Raw genomic sequence first — 25,733 nt, 5'->3', positions numbered from 1 at the left:
TTTCTAATCTTATCACTACTGCTTACGACTAATATATTGTCTACATATAACCCTGTAACGGGTCGTGCTCGGTGTGGTGCCGCAGAACCGTCGCGGGTCGTGGCGCCGACTCAGTCGGTCGCCAGGTTACGCGTTCGACTGTTGCTTAGCCTGGATGCATGCAACTCATCCCCAGGGAGGTCGGGAAGGAAATGACGGTGCCCCAAGGGGTCGAGTAGGTAGCGGTCGCACACCCACTCTTCCCGGGCTAGAGACCGTGACTCCGGGCTGTCCCGCGGTCGCAGGACACGGTACCGGCGGTCGGATACCCCGTTTCGGGCCAGAGGCCGGCGGCGTGAGGACGTTAGGCTAAACGGGTTTCGAACGAACAGTAAAGTAGCGGTCGCACACCGTCTTGTTCGTACTCGGTTGGAGGGTCAGAGAGAGAGAGAGATGAAAACGAGAGCGTTTGAGCAGCGAAATAGTGCAATATTTAGTAGTGGTGTTCTTACACTTAGCGCTCGCCCAAGCATTCTGCCACTCTGGGCGGCGCGGCTTGGTATATATGCACGGCGCTCCCCACTTTGGATAGTGAGAGAGCGCCGTGCGGGATCGGTGGTACCGGCGTCGGGGAGGGGAGACTGGGCGCGGCGGAGAATGGCCCGAAGAGGAGAGGGTCGCGGCTATTTTTCGCGTTACAACCCCAATAGTAATAATTCGTTTTTATCTTCTATTTTATGCAAACACGGATCTTCTAACCTCGTTAAAGCTAATGCCTTAAGAATATTATCTATTTTCTGATTCCAGTGGTATCTCGACTGGGGTAGGCCGTAAATGTTTTTTTTTAACCGACTTCGAAAAGTGGGAGGTTACTCAATTCAACATGTATTTTTTTTTGTATATTACTCGATTACGCCCACACGGCTTGATCAATCGAGATGAAACCGCTTGCATCTTGTAGACCATGTCTCGGGGGTGGTCCCATTGTCAAAAAATTTTGGAATTTCTCACTTTTTACGTTTTTTTTTTTCTTTTTGCAAAAAACTGAAAAATTGTGTATTGCTTCTTATTCCGAAACGAATTGACCAATCGGATTGAATCTTCTTGCATCTGGTAGGGCTTCGTTGCCTCTTACAAGCTCAAAATGACATTTGATCTACTTCCATTTTTTACCACTTTATTGCACTTTTTATCGAAAATTGTACTATTTCACGTATGTTCGGCCTGAGTTCGATGAAATCGATGAAGCTCTTTACATTTTGCTGCCGGACTCGTTTTCGAGGTGATTACTTTGCAAAAATGATTTTTCTTCTTGTTTATAACTATTGTTACTGCAAAATTCCTACTTTTTTTTTCTTGGTTCATTAATTAATTCCGATTCCGATCCCGATGTTGGATGTCCTTGAATGGGGTGTTTCGGAGGGGTGATTTGAAACATTTTTTTCATAGCGAAAATGTTGTTCAAGGCTTCGTTAAGGAGATATTGACAGAAACCCCCGACCAATCAGAGCGCGAGTTTCTGTTTCTGGAATATCTCCTTAACGAAGCCTCGAGCAACATTTTCGCTAAGGAAAAATTGTTTCAACCCCCCCTCCCCCGCGGAACCAGTCTTTTCAAGGACCTCCAACGTTTTTGGGTCATCCTGTATATTGCTCATAATTGTTGTTATTGCATGAAACCTATTGGTTATATATTGCTACTAAAAAGAGTGAAATAAAATAATTTTTTGGAAAAAAATTTAACCGACTTCAAAAAAGGTACAGTGAAAATTATGAAATAATTTCTAGTTAATTTATATGAATACGCACTAGCTCTAGATTTATTTGCTTAAAAGTATGGGAAATTCAGTGAAAAGCATGAAATAATGTCTAGTTAATGTATATGAATACGCACTAGCTCTAGATATAATTGCTTAAAAGTATGGGAAAATGCAGTGAAAAGTGTGAAATAATTTCTATTTAAACTGCATTGTTATTCACCATCGTTTGATGAATTTGGTTAAATTATTAAATACATCATATTAAATGCAATGCACCTTTTTCGGAGGCGGCGCAAAATTTAAAATTAAGTATATTCAATATGCCAAACTTGGTTTAACTTTCTGTCGAAGAAACAAAAAATATGGTTTTTGCTTATTGCTATCATTACATCCACTTTAGACATCATATTCATTAACACTATTCTATATCGCCGCCCCACCAAATACTATCCCAAACCTATTCATACAGTATTTCCACGGGGAGAGTTTATACAGTAGCAGTAATCAATATTGCCGCCCCTTCCCTCCAAAAAAGCTCCAAATCTACTCAAACTATATTTCCATGTACATACTATATACATTAACTATTAATTCCACATAGACAATAAATATGTATACATTGACAGTATTCAATATTGCCGCCTCTACCAAAAGCTAACCCAAACCGGAATTAAAAAGTTTTTACATCTGCGCCGCCTCCGAAAAAGGTGCATTGCATTTAATATGATATATTTAATAATTTAACCAAATTCATCAAACGACGGTGAATAACAATGAAGTTTAAATAGAAATTATTTCACACTTTTCACTGCATTTTCCTATACTTTTAAGCAATTATATTTAGAGCTAGTGCGTATTCATATAAATTAACTAGAAATTATTTCATACTTTTCACTGCACCTTTTTCGAAGTCGGTTTTTTTTTTCCAAAAATTATTTTATTTCACTCTTTTTAGTGGCAATCTATAACCAATAGGTTTCATGCAATAACAATAGTTATGAGCAATATACAGGATGACCCAAAAACGTTGGAGGTCCTTGAAAAGGGTGGTTCCGGGATGGGTGGGGTGGTGATTTGAAACAATTTTTCCTTAGCGAAAATGCTGTTCGAGGCTTCGTTAAGGGGATATTCCAGAAACAGAAACTTACGACCAATCAGAGCGCGAGTATACCCTAGAGCGCCTGCGGTAGCGTAGGCTGATTGGTCGAGGGTTTCTGTCAATATCTCTATAACGAAACCTCGAACAACATTTTCGCTATGAAAAAATTGTTTTAAATCACCCCCCGAAACACCCCATTCAAGGACATCCAACATTTTTGGGACACCCTGTATAGTTGCAAATGAGATTATCAGGAATGCTGGAAGGTTATACAAATATGGAATTAATCGGGATCGGAATCGGAATTAATTAATGAACCAAGAAAAAAAAATAGGAATTTTGCAATAACAATAGTTATAAACAATATGAAAAATTCATAAATTTTTGCAAATGTGATCATCGCGAAAACCTGTACGGCAGCAAAATGTAAGGGGTTTCATCGATTTCATCGGTTTCAGGCCAAACATACGTGAAATAGTACGCTTTTTGCGATAAAAAGTGATATAATGTGATAAACAAAATAAGGACAAATGTTTTGTTATGGGACCAAATGGCAAATGCTCTTCCAGATGCAAGAAGTTTCAATCTGATTGGTCCATCCGTCTCCGAGTAAGAAGCAAGACAAAATTTTTCTGTTTAAAAAAAAGCGGGTAAAAAATGACAAATCACAAAATGTATCTTTTACACGACCAACTGGAAGAAATATTCGACAAGATGCAAGAGGTTTCACTCCGATTCATCAAGCCATCTCGACGTAATCGGCATGCATACCTAAAAATCACGGATTTTTGGTAACAAAACGGGTAAAAAATGACAAATCGCAAAAAGTCTTGATAGCAGGATCACCGGGGAACATGGTCTACAGGATGCAACAGGATTCGTTCTGATTGGTCAAACCATCTCTGCGTAATCGGTGAACATACCTTAAAAAAATATATATATATTTATAAAAAATATATATATATTTATACATATATATATATTTTTATTTTTTTTAAATCTTATTTATATTTTATTTTTACATTTTTATCTATTTTATATTATATTTTTTACTGTTACATTTTTACATTTTGCCTATTTTATTTACTTTCTTTTTAGCCTTTTTAGTCATTTACAGACGTACGATAAGTGGCATATGCGACGTAGGCGTAGGCACTTGGGGATGCTCTGGGTGCCCTCCGTCCTGTCACGAGATGGGGCGGAGGAAGTCACCCTACCCAGGGCTTGACCCCCTCTCTCCCGACGGGGGGGAGGATGAGGATCCTCGGCCGTTACCCCAGGGGGGATCCGCCTCCCGAGTGGTGCTGCTCGGGGGGTCCTGTGCAAAAGGGTGGGGATCGCCAAGGATGGCGGTCCTAGGAGTTTCCACCTCAGGGCCCGGGGTCTGTGAGGGAGTTGAAGATGGGTTGCTGGCCCCTTTACGGGTCTGGACAGGGTCCGACTGTCCCCATACCCGTTAGGGTGTTCGGCAACGGAATGAAGAGTGATGTTCTCCCGTCTATAGGAGAGCTCACTGGAGCAACGGTTTCTGCAGCAGAGATAAGGGAGAGCGGTCGCTTGAGTTAGCGACCCCCTCGAGCGAAGTATTAACTACGTTAAAGTCTTGTCCGAGGGGCCGAGGTGGAGGTTTTAGTCAGTAAGAATCTGACACTACCCCCCAACAACATCAGGGGGGTATCTTATGTAAGATTTCCTCCACCTCGGTAATATAAAAAGAAAGGGGGGTGGGGAGGGGGAACCGATGGCGAGGGGGGAGGGTGTACAAGTAATGCCCCCCCTCTCCTCCTTCTACCATGATCACAAGAGCTACTCGTTCCACCCTTGATCCTACGGCAGTTAGAGGCGAAACAAGGCATGGATAACCAAAACCCCTAACACGCATGTCTACTTTACATACATCTTATGCGGAGACTTACATTGGTAACGCATTATTCTACATTATTCAAGATTATCAGTAGTACTATCAAGTCTTATACACGCTAACTTAAGTTTATTAACATGAACAATTTTAAATTTATTTGCTGATAAAACAATTTCAACATTTAAATCGTTTAATTTTCGAATTATTTTATAAGGACCAGTCCAATAAGAATCGAATTTCGATGTTTTAGGTTCCCTTAGCAGGTATACATCATCATTTAAATTAAATTTGTGAGAGTTTGCATTTTTGTCATAATGTATTTTACTTTTTTCTTTAGCTCTTTCAAGGTTTTTTTTGCTGCCATTGCCTGAGTAGTAGTGACCCTTGTGAGAAGCTGATCTAAATACTGGATAAAGATTCGCGGAACTTCCTGCTTCGCAAACTCGGAAGGAATGCGGCCTTTGCACCAAAAACCAATTCATGTGGAGTAAAACTTGTGGACTCATGTACAGAGGTATTGTATGAAAATATACCAAATCTTATCCAATCGTCCCAATCTGATTTTGTGCAGTAATGTTTAAGATAGTCTATGAATACACGATGAGCTCTTTCCAGAGATCCTAATGACTGAGGGAGAAATGCAGTAGAGGTAATTCTTTGAATTTTAAAAATCTTACAGAAGTTTTTCATAATTCCACTAATGAAATTACTTCCCTGATCTGTATGAATAGCCCTAGGACAACCAAATCTACTGATAAACTGTTCGGACAAAGCGGCAGCGACAGACACTGAATCGATATTAGGTAAGGGAATAGCATCAGAATAGTTAGTTAAATTATCCTGAAGCGTCAGTAAATAACGATTGCCTCTTGAAGTTGAAGATAATGGACCCACAATGTCCATCTGCACCTTTTCGAACGCGACCTTGGGAGTGTCAGTAATTCGCATGGGTTGTCTAGTCTTTGCAGAACGAATTTTATTCCTTTGGCATATTAAGCAGGTACGTACAAATTCTTTAATTTGCCTTCCCATACCAGGCCAATAAAAATGTTCTCGAATGCTGCTATACAGTTTAATTATGCCTTTATGACCCCCTATTATAGACTCGTGAAACTCCTTAATAATTTCAAATCTACTTGAATGAGACGGAGTTTCAATTTCACCAGTGCAAACTGTAATTATGTATTTGGAGTCATTAAAAACTTGATTTATCGTATCTATAATAAAATTCCATTCAATGGGTTCAAGATTATTGTCATTCTTTGATATACTAAAGGTTTTCAAATTTGAGGAATCTAATAGGTGCTTTAATGGAGGAAACAATGTGAACAGGATTTGGTTTATCCTGAGAAACAGCTTTAAAGAACAAATGGTAAATACGAATTTTATCAGCAGGAAAGGTCATGGCATCACCGACATTCAAAGAATACTGTTTGAGTTGATCAATGGAAAACCCTCTTCGTGGTAGAAAATAGACAAGGTTGTCTCTACGCATAAAAAGGTAATCTTTACTATTAAAAATTACAGGTAATGGAGAGAGAACAGTTGTATCAGTTGTTTGTCTGTTAGAGTCTAATATTAAAATTTTGTCTTTTTCAGAGTCGTTAGCGGTTTTTTCACCTGGGATCCCCCGCGCGGTCTTGGTCGCGAAAAAACTGGATATGTGCTGAGCAATCACTAGGTTCCTCGGGGACCTCTGCCGTGACATCGTCGTCAACAATCTACTGGGCATCACAGCCTCCGCTACAGCACACTCCGGAAAACAACCAGGCTCGTCAGCCTCTGCCACAACAACAGTCGCAAAAACAGGCTACCCACACCTCTGCCGCGATCCAAGATTACGCAAGGCTTGCAACTCTGGCAGCCTTATCGGAAACGGACTACCTCCAATGACATCGGGAGCGGTTGCTTGGGGCACAGTCATCCCGTCCAACCGATCGCCCAAAGGAGGCTCATCACTAGTCCCCAACCGAGGTGATCCCTTACCGTTAATATTAGCTTGAATACATTCATTCCCAACAGAGGGCAAACTAACATGATGGGAATTTGTATCAGCTTTACTTAAAATGTCACATCTGTCATCATCATCAGAACAAAAGCATTTTTCCACATTAAGGTTTTCCATTACCTCTTTTACTTTTTCCTTTCCTTTTTCTTTTGCTCCTCCATTCACCCAAAAAATTGAAGCTATCATTTCCTCATTACTATAGTCAACAAAACGGTTATCAACCCTGCTCGTACAAGTATTTGGAACCGATAACTGGTCTGCGCAGTCCAGCATCTTTTTCAAACGCTATGAGCAAGGTTTAAGAGACTTTTCTACTTGAGGAAGACTTGACGGAGAGTCATGAGTTTCATTAGATGGAATTGGATTTCGAGAAAGTGCATCAGCATTAGAATTTACTTTACCAAGTTTATACACAATATTGTAGTCATACTCGTTTAATCTAATTCTCCATCACATAATTTTAGAAGCTGGATCTTTCACATTATGCAGCCAGATCAACGGCCTATGATCCGTAACTAAAGTGAATTGGTGACTGGCGTTAGAACAACCTAATCTATCTGCGGAAAGGTGAAATTGATAAGGAAATTTATTGATTATTTCTAAAATGCTAACTTTCTCTATTTCGGTAAGATGCTCAAAATTGAAAGTTTCTACCAACTGGGCAAATCGCTATGCATGCGCATTTGATCGATTTCGGTTAGAGTCCGTTTCTCGAGATGAACGTTATGCAGGGTTCCTAACCTCGAAATCCTCTAACTCAACAGGGAGTACATTTAGGACAATTTTATCAGTGGTGGTATTAATTACAAATACTTTCGTATACATTCTCTTGAGCTGCCAAAACCTCCCCCATATAAACCCCTGGACCAACGTCCATTCTTCTTATATATCCCGTTTCATTTTTATTCCTTACAGGGACTGAAATTAGGACCTTAATGCGTGGAGGAAGATCGAATTATGTAAATGCTGAAGAAGACTGTACCTTTTTCCCAATTTCAAGACTATTCGGAAGCTTGTCTCTGAATATCACCGTAGCATCCTGTTTCTCGAGGAAGGAAACCCCAACGATTCCAGTTTTCTTTATTGGAAAATCATTATCAACGACTTGGAAGTTAATGGGGATTTGATTAATAGGGATAATAACCTCACCACAAGTTATGTTATAAAGTAAGACTTAGTGTATAAGTAGTGTTAAGAGGAAGAAATGTAAGCGGAACGGAGGTCCGCTTGTACTCCTCAAAGAGAATAAAATATAACTAACTAACTAAGCTCACCACAAGTCTGAATCATTCCCGGAGAGATTCCAGTAAGATTAAGAACAATTTGTGTATTTATTACTACGTGTGAATCCAAACCCTGTAATTTAATTAAATTTAATAGTGATTCAGTGTCTACAAGGAAATCGGCATAACCATCGCAGAAAAATCCATATTCCAGTCGAACTACTAATGAACTGGGCTCTGAGAAACTTGAACAGTGGGCGATACAATGGTATCTACGCGTGCAATTAAGGGTTTGTCCTGCGATGCGTTTGTTCGAGGGCCCCTGTTGAAGTTTAAATCCTGTGAAGACTCTGCGGGGGAAAATCCGGATGTCCTGAATTTAGAAGGCGAGTTCTTATTAAAACACTGTTCCTCTGTATGCCCGCTTTTTCCACAAAATCTACATCTATGTGTCCTGCGAACATTTGACTCTGCATTTAGCGAGTTTTTACTAAAATACCGTTCCTCCGTATGCCCGCTTTTCCTACAAAATCCACATTTAAGCGTTCTATGAACATTTAGCTCTGAATACGGTTTCTTTTGACTTTTACAATGCTTACGCATGTGTCCCAATCGATTGCAATCGAAACACTTGCGAGCCGAAGTATCTACTACACACACCTTTGAATTATTATCAAATGAGCTTGGATTTACAGGCAACTTTTGAAACTCGAATTCTCTCGCCAATTTTGATGCAGAATTTATCATGGACTCCAAACTATCTGCCTGCTCTCTAATCATTAGCATTCTGATATTAACATTAAACAAACCTCTCTTGAATCCCGAAATCGCAGATCTCTTAAGGAGAACCCTGACCCCCTCAGATTGCTGAAAATCAAAGTTCTCCTTTACCGCCGTGAGTCCCCTATCCAAAATTTCGTTAACCCGTGCTCCATAACCCTCGACACTCTCCCCATTACCTTGATAAGCATTTTTAACTCATCATAAATTCGATCTATATGAAAAGACTGCACAAAAATTGATTTAATTATATTTATTAGTTCCTTTAAAGTATTCGGCTCGCAGCTGCCTGCAATCAACTGGTCCACATGCCCACATATTTTGTTCCGTATTAGAGCTAGTAAATTTATCCTATCCCCAGCCCTAACTCGGGAATTCGCGAGGTTACACTGTCTGATAAAGTTTGTTAAAGAACTAGCTTTACCATCAAACACCGAGACTAGATCAGCGGCCATTTTTAACGGCATAAACGCAATTTCCGAAACACTCGAAGGTATTTCAATATTTTCAGTAGTAGACGTATTTGAAGATGAATATTCACTATTTGTACCAGAAGAAATATTTTCACCCAAAGCAACTTGTAACGGCACTTCACCCATTTCATTGCACTGTTCTACAATAGAAATCTGATTATTCGCGGAAAACTGTACTCCCACATCCTCAGTCTCAAAAGAACCACTACTACTCAAGGCTCCTTTTCGCCCTTTTTTGAACTTTCTAAATCCCGTAATGTACGGAGGCATGTTTTTTGTTTACAACAAAATCCGAAAAATATTATATATTTATATGTATAAGCTTTGCGAGCGGAAAAGAGCAAATGTATATATATATATATGTACGCAGCAATCAATAATTCACCAATCCTTCTCCTGAATCCTCGTCCAGCTATCCTTTTCCTGAGTCCTCGTCCTGCGATGATCGTCCCTCGATCTGGTTCAGCAGGAAGACCCGTGGGCAAGGTGCATGTGATCAACGATTATTAACTTGCACGGTCGTCGAGATCACCTTTTCCAGCATTTGCCCTTGCTCCTGGGGAAACCGTGAGGAAAACCCAAGAGGGATAAGATGCAATGATTCTAATGCCCCGAGTTAATAAAATTATTTAATGTTGGACTTAGGGTTTTTCTGGCGTTCAGGCCGCATGTGACAGGATTATTAGAACTACGTGCGACTTAGCCAGGAATAAGTTAATTTAAGATAAATTAAGAAATGTAATATGAACTTTATTATAACTGTTTAAATATAACTAATTTAACACAAAAGTTGAATTCTTTACTTTAAATACAAGCTTTTACAATAGACGTCTATACTAGTTAACGGTCGCTATGCGAGTGAGTATTAACAAATTGTTTTAAATAAAATGCAATAAAAAAAAAAACGAAAAACCATAAATTCAAGAAAATCGTAGTTGGCGCTAAACTTCAAACAGAATTGCCAAACGCAAGGTGTTCGCGAAAACTGCCGAAATAAATAACAATTGGTTTTATTGACTCGAAAATATTTCGCGTCTTTTATTTTTAACGATTTGCCGGCTTCGATGATTCGAGCGTGGTTATTTTATTCTTCAGCGCAAGAATAAGAAGCGGAACTTTCGCTAATTCGCGTGACGGTTATAGACAAGAACTCGAACAGGTGATCGAAAACTTGTAATGCTCTGATTAGCGGTTTGAAATGTAATGAATACGATCGACAAGCGCGCGGCCGGCCCGAAGGCGATCGGGATCGATCGGGGGTCTTCGGTTCCTCGCTCCTCTCTCCGCCGCGGAAGTCGAGCTACTCGATCCACCCAAACTCCCGAGCGGAGAGAGGGGCACCCCGCCGGCGCAACCACTGCTCCTCGATCGGTAGTTTATTGTATATACAGATATTTACAAATTAAAATTAAATATGTACAACATTTACAATCGGGATTATTTCCCGAACACAAGGGCTCATTCACATTCCATAACAACGGGCAAACGGGTCTCCGCTGCCATCTAGGAATGACATGGGAATTAATTTATCTTTATCAAAAGTAGCGATACGCAACACATGATACTCGAACGAGGTGATACGAGTACTGCGCGAGCGACAAACGAAGAACACTCACACACCGCGACAACTTTACCCGTATCGTGTCAAATAAATCTCCCTAAAATTGATCTTCCTAAATTCGACGGTCGTATCGAACAGTGGATCACTCTCAAAAACGCTTTTACGAATATGATACATAAATATTCTGGTTTGAGCAACGTCCAAAATTTAAACTATCTTCGACTCTCATTGTCTGACAAAGCAGAAGACGCGATTGACGCATTTATGATTAGCGAAGATAATTATGAAGTGGCGTGGAAACATTTAAATGAAATGTATGATAATAAACGCGCACTTATTCTTCGACACGCTACTCTTATTCGCGATACTCCCGCGATGAAAAACAACTCGTCTGAATCGATTCGAGACCTCGCAAGCTACATGCAACTTCACATACGTTCTTTACAACCACTTGGGATTGGCTCAGATCTTCTTACAAGCATTGTAATCTCGAAAATGTCTAAAGAGATTAGAAAGGGTTGGGAAACGACACAGACAACAACAGAAATCCCCAAAATTACAGACGTTTTTAAGTATTTACATATGACCGCGCACCAATGCAAAGAGTACGACATAGAACAGACTGACGATTCAAACTCGAATAACAACAAACACGTTTATCACTGAAAAAGCAAGATAATGGATATGCGGTGTCACAAATTTCAGAAAATAGATAAGAAACGTATAAACCCGTACCAGTCTCGCGATTTCATACCTACAAAGAGACAGAAAACACGCGTCTTTGCGACAACTTCCAATTTGCTATGTAGAATTTGTAACACTGGATCACATCCAATTTATTCATGTAAAAAATTCTCAACCTTACCAGTTGATAAACGAATTGAAGCTACGGAAAAGGCACAAGTATGCATCAATTGTCTCCGACCAGGCCATAGTCCTGAAAACTGCAAAGCAGGACGATGTCACATTTGCAATAAACTCCATAACACACAACTTCATCAGGAAACATCTTCTAATTCAGAAAAAACGACATGAATAGAATTAGATCATTCACAACCACGCGTTTCTAAGTGTCGTCACATTTCTCTTGTAACTGATGGGTTATCGAATGGAATAATGGCCACCGCAATTGTTTACGTTTTCGATCGTGATCAACAACCGATTGAATGTCGAACATTAGTAGACACATGTTCGAATGCAAATTTTATGACAGAGAGATTAGCTACAAAGTTACGACTTCCCAGCAAAAATCAATCAATAACCATCGAAGCTTTAAATCAACTAAGTACTGTCACCAAAAAGATTGTAATTACCGTAATAAAATCTCGCGTTTCGAATTACCAACGAAATTTAATATTTTTTACGATACCAAAAATTTCTGGATTCTTACCCGACACTCAAATAGATCGATCAAAACTTTCAATTCTGGCTAATATAAAATTAGCAGACCCACGTTTTCATCAACCAGCACCCATCGACATGCTGATCGGTACCGGTCCAGCACTTTCATGCCTTAGCATCGGACAAATAGATATATCCCCTCACAACGGTTCCGATCTCATCCTTCAAAAAACCCAACTAGGTTGAATCATCGGGGGGAGTGTATCCTCAATCGCCCCTAAATCAAAACATAAAAGGAACACGTATGTAACAAATTTGAATTTTGAACTGAGCAAATTTTGGGATGTAGAAGAAGGAATAATCAAAAGACATTTTTCATTAGAAGAACACGAATGCGAAGCACATTTCGTAAAGAATGTCGCGCGAAATGAAACTGGGCGGTACATAGTAGCATTACTGTTCAAACCAAATCAAGTTCAACTTGGAGAATCACGTTCGAAAGCTTTAAATCGATTACATTCCTTGAAGCGAAAACTAGAACGCGATTCCGAATTGAAGCGTGAATATTCTGCCGTAATCGAAGAATATCTAACGCTCGGACATATGCAAAGGGTTGTAACGCGAATGATAGCCGCGACCCTCTCCTCTTCGGGCCATTCTCCGCCGCGCTTGGTTTCCCCTCTCCGACGCCGGTACCGCCGACCGCCGCTAGGCCGTCACCGAGCGCTGCGATCCCGCACGGCGCTCTCTCGCTACCGAAAGTGGGGAGCGCCGTGCATATATACCACGCCGCGCCGCCCAGAGAGGCAGAACGCCTGGGCGAGTGATAAGTGTAAGAACATCACTACCATATATTGTACTATTTCGCTGCTCAAACGCTCTCGTTTTCATCTCTCTCTCTCTCCGACCCTCCAACCGAGTACGAACAAGACGGTGTGCGACCGCTACTTTACTGTTCGCTCGAAACCCGTTTAGCCTAACGTCCTCACGCCGCCGGCCTCTGGCCCGAAACGGGATCATCCGACCGCCGGTACCGTGTCCTGCGACCGCGGGACATCCCGGAGTCATGGTCTATAGCCCGGAAAGAGTGGGTGTGCGACCGCTACCTGCTTGACCCCTTTGGGGCACCGTCATTTCCTTCCCGACCTCCCTGGGGATAAATTGCCTGCGTCCAGGCTAAGCTCGAACGCGTACTCCGGCGATCGACTGAGTCGGCGCCCCGACCCGCGACGGTCCTACCGCACCGCACCGAGCCCGAACCGTTACAAATTGGCGCCCGAACAGGGACCGCGCGATCGGACTGTATGCGTAAAGTAGGGTGGGTTTATACTTATCGCAAAGAAGGCTTAACTCGCTTTGCCGCCGAACACCACCTGGACACCAGCGGGACGCTAGCAGACCTCCGAACGAGAATAACTCACTACCACCGGACCATGCCGCTCGAAGAGGAGGAGAAAATGACATCCACTGCAGGGGGGCCAGCCACCAACCCTCGGCCCAGCACTCCAACCGCCGAAATTCATCCGGCAACCGCCGACTTCGCGACGCTAGAACTCCTACGGAAGAGTGGCGTCACTTATGACGGGGGAAACAGCGCTGATGAATTCCTAAAACGCCTAGAAGCAGTACGAGCTGCGTACAACCTAACCCCCGCAGCTCTATTACAAGGCCTTCCCTGCCTATGGAGAGGAACCGCCTTTCAGTGGTATCTCAACCACCGCCTCGAATGGGCCACCTGGGAGGACTTCGAGGAACTCTTCCAACAGGAGTACCTAACATACCGACACACAGGCGAGCTCCTCGGACAGATACAACGTCGCACGCAGCGACGCGGCGAATCCGGGAGAGAGTACTTAACAGCGATGGAAATCCTACTACGGCGGTATGGACGAGATACCAAGGAGGAGCAGCTAGCCCAGTGCCATCGAAACCTCGCTCCCGCCTATCGTCAGTTTATATGCCGGAGGTCCATCCACACTCGAGCCGATCTCGTGGCTGCTATCACCGAGTACGAAGACCTGCAGCGAGAACTGCGACCGGGCCCCACCCCCCGGACCCACGACCAAGCACAGGCCTACGAAGTTAGCCCACTGGCTCCGCCCTGCCACGAACCCCGAAATGGCGAAAGCCGACTGCCTACGCGGTCTTACGACCGAAGCACATGTTGCTGGCGATGTGGCCAACGAGGGCACCTCCGGCAAGACGCCTCTGGCCGTCGAACCCGCGACAGCCTATGTCATCCCGAAGAGTGAAACGACGACATAGCCAGCGCTCAGGGCGCCGCTCGGCTAGGCCCAGCTCATGCGCCCAACCACAATGCATAAGCACCGACCAAAGGGTCTACATAAGCTTCACTGCTTACGGGCTTCACTACCCCGCAATGGTCGACACCGGAGCCAACTGCAGACAACTCGGCGCCTCCTGGAACGCGGCGACACAAGCGGTCGAGTAGCAGATGGAAGCCATACCATCACGGACGGAGAGATCATTATCCATGCCACGATCCAAGGAAGACGCATCTGCCATCGGTACGTCATTCTTCCGACCATGAGTCACCCTATCCTCCTCAGAGTCGACCTTCTGGGTCAGCTGGGCACCACCGTACAAATCGCGGACACCCGGTGGACATTCCCCGGCACAGATGAGGTCATGGAGACCACCGGCCTGAGGGACTATACGTCAGACCAGAAACAATTTCTGTTACGACTCTTGGAGGAAGAACTCCCCCAGTTCCGCCAGCTGGCTCCAACCACCACTTGGATTCGACACCGCATCCGGCTGATGAGGGCGACGAACCCTCCAAACAACGGTACACCCCCCGCAACCTGGCCATGCAGGCCATCATCGACCAGGAGGTCGACCAAATGCTCGCCACGGGAATTATCGAGCCGTCCATCAGCCCGTGGAGTTCGCCAGTGGTCCTGGTCCGCAAGAAAACCGGCCGCTACCGATTCTGCATCGACTTCCGACAAGTAAACCAACGCACGATAAAAGATGCATATCCCTTACCCCAGGTCCAGGCCACTTTATAAAAACTCCGCGGGGCTCGATATATTTCCACCCTGGATCTGACGAACGGATACTGGCAGGTACCTCTGGACGAAGCCAGCAAACCGATCACGGCGTTCACCGTACCGGGAGGAGGCCTCTACCAGTTCCGAGTCATGTCATTTGAGCTCCACTCCGCCCCGGCCACGTTCCAGCGGTTACTAGATGACGTCATTGGCCCCAAGTTGGCTCCCCGGAGCTTTGCCTACTTGGACGACATCATAGTTCTGGGGAGAACTTTCCCCGAGCACCTCGCAAATCTCCGAGAAGTATTCCAACGACTAAGGGCCGCCAACCTCAGCATAAACCCCGAGAAGTGCCGGTTCGGGTGTAAGGAACTAATCTACTTGGGCCACTTAGTCACCGACCAAGGTATTAGGACCGACCCTGGCAAAGTCCGAGCCATCCACGAGATACCAGCTCCCGCCTCGCTCAAAGAACTCCGCCGGTTCCTTGGGATGGTATCTTGGTACCGACGGTTCATACTGCGATTTGCTGACCTTGCTGCCCCGTTGTACCAACTCTTTCAGAAACGGCGGCGCTGGACCTGGACCACGGAGACCGAACGAGCCTTCCAGGAACTCCGACGACAGCTCGCCACCGCGCCCATCCTGGCCTGCCCGGATTTCTCAAAACCGTTTATATTACAAACGGATGCCAGCAGCTGCGGGGTGGGAGCCGTCCTCACGGAGGAGCAGGAAGGGGAGGAACGAGTCATCGCATACGCCAGCTTTACCTTAAACCCAGCGGAGCGCAATTACTCGGCCACCGAGAGGGAGTGCCTCGCCGTCGTCTGGGGCATCCAGAAGATGCGCCCATACCTGGAGGGATACGATTTCACCGTCATCACCGACCACCAAGCGTTGAAATGGCTCCAGGCTTTAGACAATCCGTCGGGCCGCCTGGCTCGTTGGACCCTGGAACTGCAGCACTACGATTTCGAGATCCAGAACCGGAAGGGAGAGTGGAAGTTCGTGGCTGACGCCCTCTCCCGTTAGCCCGAGGGGCCCCCAGACGACGCCGAGGCCATCGAGCCCCCCAATGCAGATCCCTGGTACGGCCGCACCACCAAAGCTGTCAGCGAACGCCCGGATGACCACCCAAACTACCGAATACAGGAAGGACGCCTCTACCGCCGTTTTCCTGATACCACGGGCCTCCACCCCGAGCTGGAGTGGAAGCTCTGCGTCCGGAAGGCCGACCAAGTCCAAACGCTGCGGGACCATCATGACGCCCCAACCGCCGGCCATCTCGGCATCAGTAAAACGAATGCCCGCCTGGCACAGAGGCACTACTGGCCGGGAATTTTTCGCGACAGCGCGCGATACGTCCGTCAGTGCCAAACGTGCAACGAGTACAAAATCCTGCAGCGGCCACCCGCCGGGGAAATGCACACCACACCAGCCGCGCAGTCATGGGACGTCGTCTCAGTCGACTTGATGGGACCATTACCTCGATCCACCAAGGGCCATACCACTGCTGGTTATGCAAGACAAGTTCTCCAAGTGGATCGATCTCCAATCACTCCGACAGGCGACCGCGCCAGCAGTCACCCGATCGTTCCGAGAACGAATCGCCCTCCGATACGGAGCGCCGCGACTGATAATCAGCGACAATGGACGCCAGTTCGAAAGCCGGGAATTCAGGTGCCTGCTGAAGAAGTACGGGATCGAACACCCCCGTACACCCCACAGTGTAACCCCGTGGAACGGACCAATATGGTCCTCAAAACCATGATCGCACAGTACACCGGAAACGATCATCGAACCTAGGATGTCTGGCTACCCGAACTGGCGTTCGCCTATAACGCCGCCCAGCACGACGCCACCGGTACCACGCCAGCCTATCTGAACTTTGGCAGAGAACCGGCGGTACCACGAAGCCAAAGCCTATTCGACCCACCGATCGACCTTTCTACCCACCAGGAAGCAATCGCTCGGCTCCAGGACGCGATCAGCCTCGCCACTCGGTCCCTAGCTGCGGCTGGTGCCCGACAGGAGCGCCACTATAACAAGCATCGACGGAAGTGGCTACCCGGAGTCGGAGACATGGTGATGTACCGGATACGCGCGCTCTCTTCGGCCAATACGCACTTTAATGCGAAACTGGCGCCTAAATACGCCGGCCCGTGTCATTTAATACGACATCTTGGCCCAACGGTAGTCGCTCTCCAGGGGCCGGGCCACCGCACGCTGCGCACGCACATACAGGATCTAAAGCCGATCAACGAAACAGGTAATACCAACTACCACCAGATGGCTCCAACCGGGACGATGTCCCTCGCAGCCAAAACAGCGGCCGCAGCACATAAGACCAAACCGAGTGACGCACAAACCAAAGCCCGGGGTACTCCCTCCCGGAACCCTGGACCCCACACCACTGGAGAGAGCGACGACACACCGGCCGCCCGAGTCCAGACCGCGTATCCGAGCCGTGGAGACGCTCGGGTACTTTACGGGGCCTCTAATCCGTCGCTGGCCACCACCAAATCTGCGCCCCCCTCCGAAGACACGGCCCGTTCCAACAACGCAGGCACCACCCGTCACCGCCGAGGCGCTGGTCGTGGAAACCCTCGGAGGACCCAGGAGGGTACCCCCAACTCCTCCAGCGGCGACGACGACCAGCGTCATCTCCAGCGCCGAGGTCAGCTGGCTGTTGGACTGAGCGGCAGTACCACCGGCCCCGCCAACACCCGTCCACCCTCCTCCGGCACGACGACCAGAGTCGCCAACCCGGACGACACCCGACGTCCCCGCCGCGGTCGCCTGCAGGCGATACATGCGGCCCAAAGGACAACGGGGCCGGCGAGTATACGGTCAACTTGCGACACCTCACTCGCCGGTACCCCGTGAAGTTGACCGGCCCCGACGGACGGCAGGTCAGCATCAGGCGGGTCAACGACGAGGAGATCCGCCTCCGATTCCTGCCGCCAACGGGGGCCAACGCCGACGCAGCCCCGGTCACCGCACCGGCCCAGCCGCCGCTACCCGCAGCCAGACCACCCTCCGCCGAAGGACCACCCGCCACAGTCCCGATAGCCCCGGCTCCCCCGGCCGAGATTTGGACCCCCCCTCCCCGCCACCGGCCGCCCAGGCCGACCCCGACGAAGCGCTCGATTCCTGGATCGAAATCATGCTCCGGGACCCCGAAGCCCTGTTCTAGGCTAAGTCCACCGCGCTGTACATAGCCCCCCCCCCCATAGTTTTAAGTCTTGTACATAGTAGGATTAAGTTAGATATAAGAAAACAAAAAACCAACCACCGTCACCGCCGGGGGGGTAGGAAGACACCAGGAGAGATTCGCGCCTCCGAAGGGGAGAGGGTGATGCAACGCGAATGATAGCCGCGACCCTCTCCTCTTCGGGCCATTCTCCGCCGCGCCCGGTTTCCCCTCTCCGACGCCGGTACCGCCGACCGCCGCTAGGCCGTCACCGAGCGCTGCGATCCCGCATGGCGCTCTGTCGCTACCGAAAGTGGGGAGCGCCGTGCATATATACCACGCCGCGCCGCCCAGAGAGGCAGAACGCCTGGGCGAGCGATAAGTGTAAGAACACCACTAACAAATATAGCACTATTTCGCCGCTCAAACGCTCTCGTTTTCTCTCGCCCTGTTTCCAACTCTCCAACGAAGTACGAACAGGACGGTGTGCGACCGCTACCTTACTGTTCACGCAAAACCCGTTCAGCCAAACGTTCTCACGCCGCCGGCCTCTGGCCCGACACGGAGGACATCCGACCGCCGGTACCGTGTCCTGCGACCGCGGGACACTCCGGAGTCACGGTCTCTAGCCCGGAGAGTGTGGGTGTGCGACCGCTACTTGCTCGACCCCTTTGGGGCACCGTCATTTCCTTCCCGACCTCCCTGGGGGTAAACTGCCTGCGTCCAGGCTAAGCTCGAACGCGTACTCTGGCAATCGACTGAGTCGGCGCCCCGACCCGCGACGGTTCTACCGCACCGCACCGAGCCCGAACCGTTACAGGGTAACGAATTACGATACTCGCGGCTTTTACTTACCACATCACGCAGTGGTAAAACTCTCTAGAACGACGACCAAAGTACGAGTAGTTTTTGATGCTTCAGCAAAATCCAGCAGTGGATTATCACTAAATGATACGCAAATGATAGATCCTACCATTCAAGATGACATTTTTTCACTACTTTTACGATTCAGGATGCACCCGTACGTGTTAACCGGAGACATAGAAAAAATGTATCGCCAATTTCTTGTACGACCAGAAGATCGAGAATATCAACGTATCCTATGGGGAGACGACAAGGGTGAAATCGGAACATTCAAATTTAAAACCGTTACATTCGGATTGTCATCAGCCCCATTTCTCGCTATTCGTTGTTTAAATTAACTCGCGAATGACGAAATGAATAATTTTCCAAATGCTACAATGACTCTTAAAAGGGATCTTTACGTGGACGATTTATTGACCGGTGCCAATTCAATTGAACAAGCTATCGCGTTGCGTGATGAAATTATACAATTACTTAAACGGGGATGTCTCAACATAAGACAATGGGCATCAAACGAACCAAATATTCTAACTGGGTTAACTAAAGATAAAATTCATCCGAAATACTTTGATGATTCTTCGATAGTTAAGACCCTAGGCATTTACTGGAACGCTCAAAATGATTCGATTTCATACACAGTGAATTCAAAAATAGAAGTAAAATTGACAAAACGCACAATTTTATCCGACATTGCAAAAATCTTTGATCCATTAGGATTACTTGGTTCAATTACAATAATAGCAAAATTAATAATACAACGCCTATGGCAATTAAAACTTGATTTGGACGGATCATTATTACCAGAAAATATATATACAGAATGGATAACTTATGTAAATCAGCTCAAGATATTCAATAGTAGTATATTTGATCGATTCGTTTCACAACAAAATTCACAAAAAATAGAATAACACGGATTCTGCGACGCGAGCGAACGTGCCTATGGTGCTTGGTTATATGTACGACCAATGAATAAACATGGGATTTGGAAGGTTTAACATCTTTGTACCTCACCGTTCGAGATTCGTTATCAAGCGAAATTCAAAGTGTAATTTTTTGGAGTGATTCTACCATTGTTCTAAACTGGTTGAAAAAAGAACCATCCGTTTTAAAAACTTTTGTGGCTAATCGCGTAGCCGAAATTCAATCAAAAATTGAAACATCTACATGGCGTCACGTCAGATCTCAAGACAATCCTGCGGACGTACTTTCACGTGGACAACAACCGCAATTTTTCATAAATAATTTCATTTGGCGTCACGGGTTCAGCGTTCATCTGGTGCTAACGATCCAATGGCGTTAACACCTGGTCATTTTTTGTTTGGCAATTCCCTTACGAGCTTATCAGAACCCGATTTTCGATCGTCTCTATCCAACAAGTTGTCAAAGTGGCAACATATACAAAAAGTGAAACAAGACTTTTGGTCCCGATGGCACAAGGAATATATCAATCATCTGAATGTTCGCCATAAATGGACCAAGGGTTCACATAACATCATGGAGGGCACTATCGTCGTGCTAAAAGACGATCATCTACCACCACTACAATGACATCTCGGACGTGTCGAAAGAGTACACCCTGGCAACGACAGTGTCGTTCGAGCAATCACTATACGAACAGCAAATGGTGGCATCTATAGGCGGAATGTGAAGCTTTTGGCGCCACTTCCTGTAGAAAATTGACCATTAACAACAAACAGGTGACAATTATTCATTCGTTTTTTAACTATGTCGATCGATTAAATCTCTCAACGGGGGGAGTATGTTCTGTTTCCCACAGAGTCGTTCAACCGTCTTGATCTTTCGAGAGCCTGTCGTTAACCAAATAGCGACGAATCAGCTGTTCCGAAAAATCAATATATCGATTGGACGTTGACACGGCTAACCAGACAAAGACAAAATTAATATATTTCTCGTTTCACTCATGTTGAATTCATTTGTCTTAACCCATTGACAGGGTTCCCGGCATACTTGAATGCAATTCACTCGATTTCCTCCTCTTTTCTCAAGAGGGGTCAACGAAATAATCGAATCGAGCTGCAGTTGTTCAGTTTTTCAAAGACCTTAGACCGAAAACGATCGACCTCATCAGACACAGTTCTGATCAAAAAGTTTTCGTGTTAAGGTAAACGGACGCGATATCAGACACGGTGCTGAATTAAAATCACGTATCAATTGGTCGTTAGAATCCTTGATATTCGGCTTATTCTGATTGTACAGCATTCAACGTAAGATTGATTGACTGAGGTCGATCATCGAGACTTCGTCAACCATCTTCGTTTTCCATAATCAATCAGTCGAATAGTGCCGAATAATCTTTGTGTTTCGGAATAACTCGATTCGTTAGCACCGCGGACTTTCCTTCGCGGCCGTTTGGAATTTTTTTCCGATCGACGGTGTTTGTCGCACGTCTGGCTTTGTGCGCGCCTCGCGGACCCCCACTCTCGGTACTCCGTTTTTGTGTGCTAACGGCTTATCGTCGCCACGTTCCGAAACCGAAAAAGGTCAGTCGGCCAATTGTATCGCCTGCAAATAAACCACCTGCTAACGAGGATCGATCATAATCAATTTTGTCGCACTTTTAATCTGCCTGATTCCGAATCCTTCTTCCGCTTCGCGGTTGTCTTGTGCGTGGAGTGCAGTCCCGAAAATCTTTCGACGACTCTCGCACATTTTGGATTCAGCCAATTGATGTATCGAATTACTAATGATTGGTCGAATAGAGTTCAACACGGAACTCAACCAATTATTTATCGTTCTCGACTTGCGTTGGTCGAAAAAGAGTCGTAATATCGAGACTCAACCAATCGTCACGATCTCGAAATTCATACATCAAGAAAACGACGCGTCTAGGGCAGGAATTGTCAGATACAGCCCTACCGATGAGTCTACTGACAATTCCGAGACGAAACGCACGCACTCCGTAAATTCGATCCATTTGAATCAATCACTCAATATTAATTTGGCGAGTGATAATCCGATTGTTTGTATCTTTTAAAAAATTTCAGAAGTAAAAGTATGCAACAATAAGCAAAAATTTACCAATGAAAGTAAATTTGATTGTGATATCTTCCTAACGTCACTCGTGCCACTGCAGCTATTATCAAATAACCAGTCAATTAAGCCAGAAATTGTAGTTTGGAAAAATCCACGACCTTCAACTCCACGATTTTGCAGACCGATTAAAATCGAGTTCCTGCACGAAAATATAGACGCAACTGTACGTAAAATAGAATATATTGAGGAGCAAATAAAGTCACTTGTTCCCTTCATTACAGTCGTAGATGGAAAAGAAATTTCTATTTCATATAAATTGGCAATGACGATGATTGATGGTAAAGTTTGCAATGCTGCATCATCCACATCATCTACACAGCGTTGTTATTTATGTGGAGCGACATCAAAAGACTTCAATAACATTGACATGATGTTACAAAAAGAAGTCAATCAAGGCTATTTGCGTTTTGGACTCTCCACGTTACATGCGTGGATTCGCTTTTTTAAATGCTGTTTGCATTTGTCATATAGGCTCGACATAAAGAAATAGCAGATACGGACGAGAAAAGAAAAAGAAGTAATGAAAAACCGTAAAGCCATTATACAAAAAGGTTTTCACTCACAATTGGGGCTAGTCGTGGATCGTCCAAAGTCTGGATACGGAAGTTCGAATAACGGCAATACGGCTCGGCGTTTTTTCCATAACCCGGAAGTATCTGCGGCTATAACAGAAGTTGACGAACAATTAATAAAGCGATTTCACGTTACGTTGCAAGGGTGAGAGGTTGTGGGGGGAGGGGGTGGGTTTGTTCGAGAGGGATTTCAAGGGGTGAATTTTGTAGAGGGCATCAAGGAGAGTCGCCCCAAAGGTTTTTTTGAATTTTTCAACCCCTTCCGTCATCCCTAGCCTGTTTCAAAGAGGCGTTTTTCTACACCATCCCCTTTAGGGGGTGAATAAACCCCTTCGCGTCAACCCTCGCCAATGCAACTTTACACACGCCTAGGGGACACTTCAAAAGTACTCCTCACGCAGTTTCATTTCAATCGGTTGAAAACTCCCATAGTTACGACGGTTTGGAAAAGTGTCCCGCTAATTGTTTGAAGCAGTGTAGAAGCACTAACTGATGCTAGCTTTAGAGATTGTCAAGATTCAACATCTACTCAGCTATAACATCTTTTTGGAGATGTTATAGCTTGGAGAAGTCATAAGCAATCATATGTGACTCTCTCAACCTGTCAAGCTGAATACTTGGCAATGAGTGATGCATGTCAAGAGTTGATTTCGTTGAATAAGTCAATCAGATATGTCATTGGAAAAACTCTTTTTCCAGTCACAGTTTGGTGTGACAACAGATCAGCTGGTGACTGCACAAAGAAGGACGGAAGTCACAAACTTTAAACATTTGATGAAAATTTAGAGGACAATAATCAGAGGCTTCTAGACAGAGAGAAAACTGGTAGTCGAAAGCATATGGCTGATACTCATGGAGATTTTGTTAAACAATGTGTTGATGAACGAAAAATTAAAGTCAGTTGGATTGCAACTAAAGAAAATTTAGCAGATATAATGACGAAACCATTGCCATTAGACGCACATAAATATATAAGAGATAAGGTGTTAAATTATAATTAATTTTAGAGAATTTAGAGATATATTTCGTAAAATTATATATATATTAATTTGTATTGTTATGTTCTGTTTGTTCACAGATAAACGCAATTAAGAGAATAGAGCCTAAGAGAAATCTAGATCTCAACTGATTTCAAGAGATGAACTTAAGAGGAATAATGTATTTAAGAGAAATAATATTAATGTTTAAGTTGTTTTCTCGATATAGATGTTATACTTTTATCTGATAATATTACTGCAATAGCTTTATCAAATAAGATAAATAGGATAAATTTGAGAGAATTTAGAGATAAAGGAGGGAATGTGAGGAAAGAGCCGAGTTTGGGCATTCAAATATGAGTTGCGAGTGGCGCGAGCGACGCGAGGCCGGTGGGAGGGCATAGAGAGAGCTCTGTGATTTTGGACATTTTCCGAGGATAGTGGGAGTGAAATTTGGGCTATCGGTGAACCCGCGAGTGCCGGAAAAGCGAGTGAAAAGGGAGAGAAGAAAGGAAGATCGAAGAGGAGGGAGGAAAGAAGATAAATCAGTCTCCCTGGGGAAGGAAACCTTCCTCCAGGGAGTATACAACTATGGAGAGGGGAATGGTAGATATTGAGAAGGAAGGCCGCCTGGAGGAAAAAAATTCCCCAGGCTGGTCGACGTGCCTAGTGGCATAATGTTCAGAGAAGAGACTCTTACGCTATCACCTGAACTTAGCTTTGTAGCGTATTTCTACGCCTAAACTTTTATGGAACAATTACTTTTGCCGGGGGAAGGTAATCTCGTACTCGTATATAGAACACAGCTTTTTGGATTTTTTTTTCTTTATTTTCTCTTAATCTGACGAGCACGTGTCCGTGACGTTAACCACGCTAACGAACTTCTCTAAAAGCTCTCTTTGCTGCGTCTCTTATTCAAAAACGACGAAAACCTCTTTATGCTAAATTCTCTAGCTTAGGTTGGTAACGCTGCTTGAACATTACCCCCCTTCAAGTCTTTAACAATACTGACATAAATTTGCGAATATTTGTAAATAACATTGTGACTAAACTAACTTATCCTAATAAAATATAACAATTTTTACAACTTAAATCTAACAGTCTTTGGTCCTTTGTACGTTCTTAATTGCACTTGCCTATTTGCGTCAAGTTCTTCCTGTGAAATTTCAACAAATGCTGGTTTGAGTCTTTCTGTTGAAATATTTATTGGTACTCCTTTGTAATCAATTTTAAATACATGTTCCGAAATTCTGTTTAATACAGTGTAAGGCCCTTCATATGGTGCTTCCAAAGGCTTCCTAGTTGCGTCTACCCTGACGAAGACATGTGAACATGCATGTAGAGTTTTATGAACAAATGGCTTTACAATTTTGTGATGTACGGTTGGTGCTGAACGTATTTTCCTGATATGCTCTCTGAATTTCTCAATGTAATGGTTCGGATCATTAATTACTTCTTCGCTTAGGAAAAACTCTCCTGGCAGTCTAAGCGTAACGCCGTATAACATTTCCGCGGTTGACACTTTTATATCTTCCTTGTAACTCGTCCTTAATCCGAATAATACTGTAAAATTTCCACCCAGTCCTTAGTTCCGTAGCACATTATGGCTGCTTTCAGTGAACGATGCCATCGTTCTATTATGCCATTGGAAGCTGGGTGGTACGCTGTAGTACGAGTTCTCGTACAACCTATAAGTTTCATTAATGAGTCAAATAACTGAGATTCAAATTGCATACCTCTATCGGTTGTGATAGTTAACGGTGCTCCAAATCTGGGTATCCAAACTGTGTACAAAGCTGATACAACTATATCTGCCGTGATATTTTTAATAGGAACTGCTTCTGGCCATCTGGTAAATCGATCGATCATCGTTAGACAATATGTGAAACCCTTGGATTGAGGTAATGGCCCCACTATGTCCATATGTACGTGCTCGAAACGTCCTTTAGGAATATCTATATTTTCTGGAACT

Source organism: Hylaeus volcanicus, unplaced genomic scaffold (assembly GCF_026283585.1).
Source record: "Hylaeus volcanicus isolate JK05 unplaced genomic scaffold, UHH_iyHylVolc1.0_haploid 12190, whole genome shotgun sequence".
NCBI classification, from domain to species: domain Eukaryota; kingdom Metazoa; phylum Arthropoda; class Insecta; order Hymenoptera; family Colletidae; genus Hylaeus; species Hylaeus volcanicus.
The sequence above is the reverse complement of the archived record's forward strand: the minus strand, read 5'-3'. Positions refer to the sequence as shown.